This window comes from Cryptomeria japonica, unplaced genomic scaffold (genome assembly GCF_030272615.1).
Source record: "Cryptomeria japonica unplaced genomic scaffold, Sugi_1.0 HiC_scaffold_136, whole genome shotgun sequence".
In the NCBI taxonomy this organism is placed as follows: domain Eukaryota; kingdom Viridiplantae; phylum Streptophyta; class Pinopsida; order Cupressales; family Cupressaceae; genus Cryptomeria; species Cryptomeria japonica.
The window spans coordinates 216,741-225,281 of NW_026728958.1; positions in this window are offsets into that span (position 1 = coordinate 216,741).

Below are 8,541 nucleotides of genomic sequence, written 5' to 3' on the forward strand. Positions count from 1 at the left end.
TATTATGACATTATAGGTCCTATTATGTCACAATAGGTCCCGTTATGACATAATACCCCTTAACTCTCTTTGAACATACCATCTCTCTCTCCCAACCAACTTATCTTTCTCTACATATGTCATAATAGGTCCTACTAAGGGGTCTTATGCCATAGTAGGTTCTATTAAGAGGTATAATTTCATAATAGGTCATATTATGTCATAATAGGACCTATTATGTTACAATGAGACCTATTATGACATAATAGGTTCTATTATGACATTCTAGGTCCTATAATGTAACAGTAGGTCCTATTATGACATAATACCCCTTAACAAGTCCCAGTAAGGGGTATAAAGTCATAATAGGTCCTCTTAAGCGGTTTTATGACATAATATGACCTATGATGTCATAATAGGACCTATGTTGACATAATATGACCTATGATGTCATAATAGGACCTATGATGACATAATAGGACCTATCACATCATCATAGATCTTATTATGTCATTATTAGTCCTACTATGACATAATACTCTTTAAAAGGACCTCCTAAGAAGTATAATGTTATAATAGGTCCTCTTAAAGGGTTTTATGACATAATACGACCTATTATGACATGACAGGTCCTCTTAAGGGGTCTTATGACATTACAGGACCTATTATGACATAATAGATCCTATTATGTGATAATCGATCCTAATAAGGGGTCTTATGTCATAATAGGTCCTAGTAAGAGGTATAATGTCATAATAGGTCCTCTTAAGGGGTCTTATGACATAATAGGACCTATTATGTTACAATAAGACCTATTATGACCCAAAAGGACCTATTATGTCGCAATGGGACCTATTATGACATAATAGGTCGTATTATGACATTATAGGTCCTATTATGTCACAATAGGTCCTCTTATGACATAATACCCCTTAACAAGTCCTAGTAAGGGCTATAAAGTCATAATAGGTCCTCTTAAAGGGTTTTATGACATAATATGACCTATGATGTCATAATAGGACCTATGATGACATAATAGGACCTATTATGTCATCATAGGTCCTATTATGTCATAATCAGCCTAATTATGACATAATACCCTTCAAGGACCTATTATGTCATCATAGGTCCTATTATGTCATAATCAACCCGATTATGACATAATACCCTTCAAAAGGTCCTACTAGGGGGTATAATGTCATAATAGGTCCTCTTAAGGGGTCTTATGACATAATAGGACCTATTATGACATGACAGGTCCTCTTAAGGGGTCTTATGACATTATAGGACCTATTATGACATAATAGGTCCTATTATGTGATGATCAATCCTATTATGTCTTAGTAGGTCCTACTAAGGGGTCTTAAGTCATAATAGGTCCTAGTAAGAGGTATAATGTCATGATAGGTCCTCTTAAGGGGTCTTATGACATAATAGGACCTATTATGACTTAATAGGTCATATTATGTCATAATAGGACCTATTATGTCACAATATGACCTATTATGATTCAATAGGACCTACTATGTCACAACGAGACCTATTATGACACAATAGGTTGTATTATGACATTATAAGTCCTATTATGTCACAACTTATAAGATCTTCTAAAATCTAGAATCTATATTATAACTCTTAGAGATCTGAAGCCACTCTCAAACATCCTGCCAATATATACATGAAATATAAATTAAAGTATAAGAAAGGAAAAACAAAAAGGGAAATGTGAATTGTACTTAAATGTTATATTTCATGTATATATATAGTTTGTTTATTTTTTTGTTTTTTTTTTTAAATTGAAAAAAGGGAAACAGGATCCTATTTTGTTTTTGAAAAGGGATCTCATTTGCCTAATATTTTTTTAATTATTTTAAAAAACAAAATAGGTAAACGAGATCTCGTTTCTAAAAATTTTAAACTTTGGTTCGGTTGTAGCTTCAGTTTTGGCTTGGGAAATGGCTTGGAGAGCTAAACCTTTGGCTTGGACCTAGTTTGACCTACAACTTGAAGGCCAAATCAATCTTCATATAAAATATTAACTTCAAAAATATATCTGAACACCAAATTTTTAGAATTTTTTTAAACAATGAAAACCCATTATAGTAGAGACTATCTAGATTCTAAATATGTAAGTTTTTTAGAAAATGGATCAATATTTTTATTTTTAAAATAATTACTAATGAAAGAGGTCCATAAACTTGAAATAACAGGGCTTTTTAGTTTTTTGTAAACTTTTTTGTCTGTAAGCCTTTTGGAGAAAACATTATATGGCATCAAACTAGAGATAATTTTATACAGTTTTAAAAAAAAAAATAAAAAAAATAGGTTAAATTATGCTTGCCGTACACAAGAATTTTTCAAAACATTGATTATGCATAATAAAAAATTAACAAAAAAAAATATGTAGAAAAAAATTACAAAAAAATATTCTCCTCCAAGGTGAGTGAGTTACAGATCTTTTCCCAAAAAGATTTATAAAAATAATTTCATTTAGGTCAAATTATGCTTGCCATACACGGGCATGGTATGGTCTTGAAAAAGTGACTTTTAAACTATAGGTTTTAGTAATGCCTATTCAAACTTCATTTTTAAGATCTGGGTATTAAAATAAATTACATATTTGGAATGTAGACTTCGAGCACTACATTTTCTATTGTTGAAATTTTTCAAGATTCACTCTTTAAGTGTGTCAAATCTTTAGGTCAAATAGGATGAAAATGAAAAAAAGGGAAAAAACTTCCACTTTTTTGCCAAAAAGGACACAACTTCTTGCAGGTACCCCTAGGTGAAACTTGAAGAGAGACTATCTTTTTGGAGATGTTAAAGATCAAAAAAATATCAGGTACATAATTCTTCTAGATGATGATTACAAGGTAAACATTGTCCCTTCTTAAGGCATCAATTAAAGTATTTATCTAATAAACTATCTTTATATATAAATGTTTATTAAATGGTTTAAATTGATATGAATTAATGTCCATGTGAATAAATATTAATACTAGTATATCAATAATAATGCAAAAAAATTGTCAATCGATCTCAAGGTAGGACTGAAATAGGCACAAATAAATCAAATTTGAAATTACTTTTTTGAATTCCAGGGGTTAAAAATATAGATACAAGATCAAATCCATGCTCTCCAATTGATCCAAGAAGACATGGAGGTGCCATAAATATAAATTACACAAGAACATGTACAAAAAATTATAAGGCACACTTAGATCTGTGGGAATGTGTGTAAATGGATATAGATAAATGACAATAAAATAAGCCAACTCTATATGAGATTGTACCATTTATCGACATCTAATTATATTAAGATACTCTTGTAGAGAACACAAAAATAATCTAGAAATTTCTACAAAGATGCAAATTTTATCACTATAATAATTTAAAAGAGAATAATATCTAGCAATTGTGCTTTGGTGTGCAATGGGTACGTTAAAGAGCCATGGAAGGTCAATTAGGGAATTTTTTGGTGTATTTTGCATACATTTGTTTAGTGTGTAAGGTCAAGTTGTAGGCCATTTAAAAATTGATGTTATTTGTGCAACCAAAGTTTCAATCAAGAAGTGATAGCTTAAAATGAACTATGCATCTACCTATAGGGATCCAAACATGACTAAAAAGGCTTTAAATTAGGAAGCTAATTAGATTCCATTACCAATAGGATCATGTTATGTTTGCAATAGATATAGAGGGAGATAGATATATTAATAGATAGAGAGGGAGGGAGAGAGAGAGAGAGAGAGAGAGAGAGAGAGAGAGAGAGAGAGAGAGAGAGAGAGAGAGAGAGAGAGAGAGAGAGAGAGAGAGAGAGAGGAGGTAATAAAGAGAAGAAGAGAAGGTAATAGAGAGAATAAGAGATAGGGAGAGAGATAAAGATAGAGATAGAGATAAGAAAGAAGAAACAAGGATTGTGTGAGTAATAATTAGAGAGATGGATAGATAAAGGATAGAGAAATAAAGAGATGTAGGAAGAGGGAGTATCATAGAGAGGAGAGAGAGAGGTACAAATAGGGAGAGATAGGGATATAGAGAGGGAATGATAGAGATAGGCATAGTGGAAGAGAGAGAGACAAAGAGAGACAGAGAGATGCATGAAGAGGTGAGAAGATAGAAATAGGGGAGAGAGATAGAGAGAGGAATGTGGATACAGAGAGGGAGATGGAGATGAGAAGATAGAGAGATCGAGAGTGATGGAGAGATAAATTAAATGTATTATATAAATAAAAATAGAAATTCAAAATATAAATGTTCTCCAATAAATTAAAATTTAAATAAGATAAATAATTATAAATTAAATTAATTTTAATAAATTTTAAGTACTATTTATAATTTTTTAAAAAGACATAAATAATTATAAATAAATTTCAAACTTAAGTCTGAAAAAAAATATTAAAATAGAATAAACTAAATGCAAAGTCAAAAATATATGAAAAACCAAATATTAATAAAAATAATAATTAAAAAATTTATACTAAATGATTAATATTTTAAATTTAAAAAATAATTAAATAAAAAATAAAACTATTTTTTTTAATTTACTAGATCAAATATATACCTAAAAAATATTTAATAGATTAATGAACATTAATTGAATCATAGTCCAAATCTTCACCTAAGGTTTATATGCATTATGTAGTTAGTTAGGGTATGTTCTCTCATTATTAAGATCATATCTTTGGAAATTGTATTGTGCCTAATATATGAACTAGTACTTGTTTTGTTTCTCTGTGGGATTAAATATTATTGGATCTAATATTATTAATCAAATCACTACAATATTAAAAACATTAAAAAAAACATTATGTTTTATTTAAAAAATCACTTTTAACAAGAAAATAACTTAAAATAAAAAAAAACGGAGACGCGTTTATTCTGGCTGCGATTGACTAACCTGTGGCTAACATGCTGTACGAAAAGTATGTTTTATGCCCAAATCAATATAATTAATCCCGCAGCAATCTATCTAAATTTTATAAATGCCTCTCCAATCATAGAAAGGGAGGGTTTCCACCACATTAATCACAGCCCTGCAAACCAGAATGGGCAGAATTTATTATTTTATAAATGCCTCGTTCTACAATTATCTTCCCGTTTCCCAGATACTCCAGACACCCCAACAGAATAGGCAGAATAGTTTCCCTCACTGCGGCTTCCATGGTCGTCCTATCACACTGAACAATTACATTAAAGGGCCACAGCAGGGAAGGATCATTTCCATAAATAGGGGGAACAGCGGTTTTACTTTAGACACATATTAGCAATTTTAGCCTCCAAAGCCTCTAATATTGCCTGCACGTATCTGCAATGCCTGAAGATGCATCTCCCTGCAAATTGGCTCACTGCTTGTCGAATATTTGGTTGCTTCTCATCGACATGGTCTTCACTGGAAAGAAAAGAAATCGTTGCTTTGACATTCTCGATGACAAAATCTAAAATGTCATTCTTCTGTTTATTAAGCCTTGCATTCAAATCGGGCAATACACTCAAACTCAGAGAGGACGATAGATCTCTGTTTGGTCCAAATACTCATTCTGAGAAGAATTTCAGAATGAAGATGAAGATGAAGTGGATTTCCCTGTCACACCGGTGGAATTTGAGGCCACAAATTGATGCCGCTGGGTCGTCATTTGCTGATTACGTTTTGAATCCGTCATTTCTTGATCCACAGTTTGCTCGTTAGGTTTTTTGAATCCATGCCTAATTGGATCTTTCTGTTTGGAATCACTGCAATAGCACAAGCAATAATAATAAAACTCAGAGAAAATCATGATGAAGGATAAGATTGAAGGTAAATAAAAATGGAAGATAAATGTAATAGAGACAGCAATATCTTAATCTAATTTTTTAATTTCTGCTTAGATTGAGAGCTGAAATAAAGTGCACTCCAATTTTACTTGATTTGTTTCTTGAGGATATGATAGTTGTAGATTAAATAGAAATTTCTTCTCCATAAGGTTATGGAAGAACATAACATTTAGATAGAAAATTGGACAGCATAAATAATGTTGAATGAAGATATGTAAATAATGTGAGAAACCTTTTATTTATTGAATTCTCAAAAGTTAAAATCAAGGGATAGATTGACAATGGATGGCTAAAATTAGAGCAAAGATTAGGGTTAAACTCAAAGTTGTGATCATGTGATACTTGTCACATGATGGATAGAATTTAGGGTTAGGAAGTGCATTAAAGCAACATTCTTATGAGAAGAGCTAAGATTAAGATGTTTAGTTTAAAATGAATGGATGAAATGAAAAGCTAGTTTGACTTTTGTGAAGTGTCTAGATTAATTAAACATGTGAAAGGGATACTTGTCACTTGATAGAAAGTTTATTCTACAATCCATGTAAGCAATTTAAAGGTAGGATTGAATGGACAATAATAAAGAAATAAAACTAAAGTTTTAAAATTAATAAATTAAAAGAATAAATATTTATTTAATTAGTGAGATCAAGAAAAGGACAAATTAATGAAATAAATAGTAGATATATATATTTAATTAAAAGTCAGGATAGAATTGGATATATGGTGAAATTATTTAAATACATAATATGTATTTAATTAAGTAAAGTTAAATGTAATTAGATATGCACAAAAATAGGTGTCTACATTTTGCCCTTCTTGAGATGATGTTGCAACTATTTTGAGAGTGAGTAATACTTATAAACTTTGGGCTTAAATTAAACCTAACCAATTATATTCCTAGAGGTGCCATAAACAAGATTTTACATCTCTTAAAATATAGCGTCACAACAATAATTAGTAGCTATACCCAAATGAATACTTGACCCTAAGCATTTGTGACTAGGTCAAGGTCATTGTAGATGCATTTATAGATTCAATAAATCATACAACTTATTACAATAATCAATTAATTTTTATAGACTATGGCAATGGGTAGATATACTAAACATATTTTTTTTAGTATTTAACATTTAGGCTATCTTATAATAATTTCTTGGTTAACAATGCTAAATAATGAAGAATATACATAACCTAAAATAGCACTGATCTACTCCTACCACTAACTATAAAAAGGATGCCATTTAAATTAAAGTCTCCATTAAGTAATGAATACCAAACTAAAATGGAATATATTCAATACAACATCAATAGAACCATATTTTTATTTTGAGAAAACCAAAGATTATCTAAAATAAAGTGTACATACTTAATAATCTATATTAGAACTATGATGACCCTTGTGCAATAAAATATGACCACTAAAAAGTATTTGTACTGTTTAAGATGTTTTCATACATGAATCGAACTTCTATTATAGTTTCACAAGTAAATGTGGTGAGAAGAGATATATAATTGTGACTTTACATTCCCCATAATCTTTACAGAGTGTCATGGAGATACTCATTATAAAATATATATAATAAAAAGCCTTTATACACTATATTAAATAATAAATTCAATTCATTTGCAGCTGAAATGTGCATCTACCACTAGTACATTTGAGGCTCAATTCCGACTGTCGCTTGTCAAAATTATGACTCTTTTTCATCAGACTGTTGACAAACGCAGTCATCGAAAACTTGTTGTCGGATACTCCGACGATGCTCGTCAACATCGAAATTCCGACGGAAACCATCAGGTCTCCATCGGTGTATGTCTTACCGATAGCCTCATCGGCTATCAGCAAGACCAAATGTTCCCTTCACCACTAGTGTAAGTCCTCCCAATGGATTTCATCGGCATGTACTACCTCGACGACACCCGAGACATGAGGTCTCAATTGGTGTATGTCTTGCCAATATACGATGTCAGCTATCGACAAGATATACACCGATGGAGACTTGATGTCTCGAGTGCTGTCGAGGTAGTACATGCCGATGAAATCCATTCACAAGACTTACACTAGTGACGAAGGGAACATTTGGTCTTGCCGATAGCCGATGAGGCTATTGGTAAGACATACACCGATGGAGGTTTCAAGTCTCTATCAGTGTATGTCTTACTGATAGCCTCATTGGCTATCGGGAAGACCAAATGTTCCCTTTTCCGCAAGTGTAAGTCCTGTCGATGGATTTCATCAGCATGTACCAACCCAACCGCTCATCCGCCGAGAGAATGTCGTCGGTCATATAGCATCCTCATCGGATGTTTTCATTGATTTTCATCGAAATACCAACACCATCCAATGGAAACCAGGAACTATGTACTGACGAGGATGATGTATGCTCGATGGTATAGTCGTTGGTGCAAATATAAGGGGCATCGAAATTTCAATGATTATTTATTTATTTATTTATTTTAAATAATACAAAAAATCATATAATGACTACTGAAATTTGATAGTTTCACATCAACACATTAATTGTTTTACGATGTGAGACATGTTTCAGATCAAAACCCCACACAAAATCTAGCCTATCTGCTAATAATGCAACAATATTTTGATCAATTCAAGCAAATCATTAGAACTTGTTAGCTATCCTTCTTAACTATGCCCAATACAGGGATTTGTCTCTAGGTTTCTATCATGGCTTGTGCTCTATCAAATCTCCTCTATTTGAGCTACCTTGAATGCATGCCTACCACTAT